Below are 4,515 nucleotides of genomic sequence, written 5' to 3'. Positions count from 1 at the left end.
GCCTTGGAGTTTTTCTCTGAATTACCAGAATGCAGTTTCCTATTGTCAAATTTACAAATTATGTAAAAGATGAAAGGAAACTATCAGAATAACCACTTGTAAAACCTTCAGTTTTCACTCTTAAAATGCAAAGAATGCTCCTTAGAGGATCTAAATTTTCTTGTAATTCTGGAAGAGGTTTGTGCTTTTACCACTTGCTGGCCAACTCTTATCTATTGAGGTTGATTCCACCTCTTTGTCAAAACCTGGAATTGCTCCTGCCACTTATGTGAAGACAGCTTAGCTGTCAAACAGTGACAGAGTTGAGACCACTGAGCCTAAGACCATTGAAAATTAGATGTTTGTATGATGATTCTTCTTCTTTTATTCTTATACACTCAAGAAATTATCTAATGCAGATGCATGTTGATTGTGTGAAGGTTCTAGAACTTCAAAAAAGTATAAGGCAGCCAGTCTACTCCTACATGGCAAGTCTGGCCTCGCTACATTGTGTCATCATGTGACCATTTTCACACGAGAATATCTTAGGCATTAAATGGTTGATCTCCTGAACAACAAACTAAGATTGTTTATATTTGGTAAATTTGTTATTTTACTATGAGTTAATTTCCTATTCACTTTAGGAACTAAATAAATCTTAGTTTAGGAGATAAAGTTTCTTACATCACGACAAAATAAATTTCCTGACTTGTAAATTATTTGGGCGGTACATTCATTTGCACTTACTTTATAAACGCATCCGAACTACTGTACTAGGTATGCAAGTCTATAATCAACTTAACAAACTCTTTCAGGCCACTGATGTCTTATTAGAAACACAATATGTGGGCTAAAAAACTCAGACGTTAATGGAATAACTTGGAATGTATCATCACAATGCCGGGAACAGATAATCCCCGTTGTCCGAAAAAAAAAAAAAATCTAACCGATTCTAAAGGTTAAATACCTTCAGCTTATTTTTCTTGAAGATTAGCCACCGTAATGGTAATATAACTTAACCTAATGTTAATCAACCTTAAACTAACCTAACCCAACCCAACATGTTGCATAAGGGTAGTTAATATTCAGTTAGGTTTGGTTAAGTTAGATTAGTGTTTGGGTGGTTGATCTTTTGGTGAAATAAGCTGGGGTGTATTCCCCACATAGTCTCAGTTTCATCATAAGTGTAGCTCTAAAGTTAAGCACATTCTTCCCGTTTTGCCAACTTTCTAATCAGGAGCAGCATTTTTTTATCATGGTTGTTTTTATCTTTTCTTAAATGTCGTTTACCTCCATCTTGATCTGTGTCAGTGTGGCATTATTTCTTGATCTTTTGCTCCTTTCTGATGTAATGCAATCATTCTCTTTATACCAAACGGGTTCCTCCTTCCCAAAAAAAAGAAGGCATGGGGTGTCTCTCTCAAACTATGTTATGGGTTCAACTCTTGCTTGGCTCGGACACATGTGAGAAGAGTGTTGTCCAGTGTGACCCAACCAAATAAAACAGGTTTTCTCTGGGTACTCGAATTTCTTTTCATTCTAACACGGGAGAAAAGAAAAAAAAACCAGCCCAACTGCTCGAACTGCTAGTAAGCTGGTAAGTGGTGGAATGATAGATAAATACTTAATTTATTCGAATTCTTTTGCTCGTCACCGTCACCACTCAACTGCAAATCCGGCGACATGTTTTTTTCCTTTTTTTTTTTTTTTGCCTTAGGTGTTTTTGATACTTTTTTTTTACGGGGATTAACCCACCCGGGCACAAGTCACTGACCCACATCGGGCCCGTGGGGAGAAAATATAATAATAATAATAGTAATAATAATAATAATAATAATAATAATTCAATTTTCAATTTCAATTTCAATTGTTTATTCCTTGATAGAGGAAGCGGGATCCTAGTGCTGTCACTAGGTACCCCTGTACAATGACACCAGAAGCATCTGGCAAGTGTGACAAGTATATACAGCATAAATATTATAAAGGGGCTTGCTAAAGCCTAAGGAAGGAAGGATATTCCTTTAACACATAATCAATGTTTTTTACAAGATATCTGGCCAGTATGGGGAGGATCATCGTGTCTCTGTCAGGGGGTCGTGGAGTGGTGGTCCAGCAGGAGTCATGGAAGCGTTGTGTGTGGGGACATCTTAGGAGGTAGTGGTTAAGGGTGCTGCTGTCGGGTCTTCTGCATAATGCACAAGAGCGTTGCTCAGGGGATGCGAGGATACCAATCTCCCAAGCAAAGTCAGACCCAATGGTGATACGGGCAGCAATCACGTCCCCTTTCCGCGGCCCTTTCCCATAGACGTACGAGAGGTCAGGAAGTTTACGGAGGACATCGTACCAGGTGGGCGGGGAGTCCAGGGGGATGGCTGCTTCCCGAGCTTCTCTCTGTTTGCGGCGAATTTGGGTCCTGGGCTGTAAAAGTGTTCGAGGAACAACGTAGTCAGGTGTGGGCCTTGTTGCAGCCAGTCTTGGCAAGGCCATCTGCTGCCTCATTCCCCAAGATACCGACATGACTGGGTATCCATAGGAATGTCACAGGATGGCCTGCATCCTGAAGTGTGGATGTTAATCCTCGTATTCGGAGGATGAGGTCCTTATTTTCCCCTGATCCAAATGCAATCCCGTTGAGAGCAGGCCTGGAATCGCAGCAGACAAGCAAGGGGCAGAAACCATCTGCTTCTTCCTCAGCGAGAAGGGCAGCAAGGAGGGCTATTAGTTCCGCCTGAGTGGAGGATGCCCCGTCAGAAAAATAATAATTATAAAAATAAATGCAATTATAATAAAAAATAATAATACAGTAAATACAAAATGAAAAAATCAAGAGTGAGAGATACAATTGAAACCCTGCAATTGTGTGTAAATGAGGCAGATCAGCAACTTGGGACTTGGTCACAATTTTGTGATTTCATATGGCAACAGGGTCTACCATTAGTCAACACTTTATGCTTCCAATATCCTCCCAGGCAGTAGTACCTCCCTGTTTGGTAACTGCTTACTACTAGTGTGGGTTATCAGGTTACGCTATAGGTCAGGGAAGAAACTGATGATTAGACTTACACATAACCTGTATATTCTTAGGTCCATTTTTGTAGCCTGGGTCCAAAACCTGTAGATTAGGTCCACACCTGTAGCTTAGGTTCACACCTGTAGCCTAGGTCCAAACCTGTAGTTTAGGTCCACTCCTGTAGTCTGAGCTCATATCTGTAGTGTGGGGTCCACACTTGTAGCATGGGTCCACATGTGTGTTCTGGGTCCACACCTGTAGCCTAGGTCCATACCTGAAGCCTAGATACACACCTGTGTTCTGACTCACACCTGTGGCTTGTCTCTACACCTTTATCCTGACACCACACCTGTAGCGTGGGTCCACACCTGTAGCCTGGATCCACACCTGTAGCCTGGGTACACACCTGTAGCCTGACTCTACAACCTGCAGCCTGTCTACACCTTTACCCTGACTCTACATCTGTAGCCTGTATCTACACGTTTATCCTGACTACACCTGTACCTAACTCCACACCTGCAGCCTGTGTCCACACCTTTACCCTGACTCTACACCTGCACACCTTTTCTCTGACTCCACACCTGTAGCCTGTGTCCACACCTGTAGCGTATGTCCACACCTGTACTATGACTCCAACCTGTAACCTGTGTCCACACCTGCAAATATTACTAATTTTGATTTTCCCTTTGAGTGAGGATCATCAGAGAGTCATAATGAAGTTTCGATACCATGTTTTGCCTCAGTCAAGGTACCTCTCTACTGCAGCTTAACCGACCCAGTTACTTACAGTCTCACTCCACCAGTTAGAGGGGTAAGTTTATCTTCACTGTTGAGTGACTGTGTAAATCTTCCTCCCTTACTCCTCACACTACCTTAATCAAGCTCTCACTCTCTCACACCTCACACCTCACTCTCCCTAACACCTCACTCCCCCTTCACGCCTCACTATCCCTCATAACTCATTCTCCCCCACGCATCCCTCACACTTCCCTTACGCCTCACTCCTCCCTCTCACCTCACTCTCCCTTACACCTCCCTAACGCCTCACTCTCCCTCACACCTCACCCTCCCTTATACTCTCAAGCACTCTACATGTCTGCCTCACACTCTCACGCACTCTACATGTCTGCCTCATACTCTCACGCACTCTACATGTCTGACTCATACTCTCACGCACTCTACATGTCTGCCTCATACTCTCACACACTCTACATGTCTGCCTCATACTCTCACGCACTCTACATGTCTGCCTCATACTCTCACGCACTCTACATGTCTGCCTCATACTCTCACGCACTCTACATGTCTGCCTCATACTCTCACGCACTCTACATGTCTGCCTCATACTCTCACGCACTCTACATGTCTGCCACTCATCTACATGTCTGCCTCATACTCTCACGCACTCTACATGTCTGCCTCATACTCTCACGCACTCTACATGTCTGCCTCATACTCTCACGCCTACATGTCTGCCTCATACTCTCACGCACTCTACATATCTGCCTCATACTCTCACGCACACT

Source organism: Homarus americanus, unplaced genomic scaffold, assembly GCF_018991925.1.
Source record: "Homarus americanus isolate GMGI-L3 unplaced genomic scaffold, GMGI_Hamer_2.0 scaffold367, whole genome shotgun sequence".
NCBI classification, from domain to species: Eukaryota; Metazoa; Arthropoda; class Malacostraca; order Decapoda; family Nephropidae; genus Homarus; species Homarus americanus.
Note: the sequence above shows the minus strand (reverse complement) of the source record.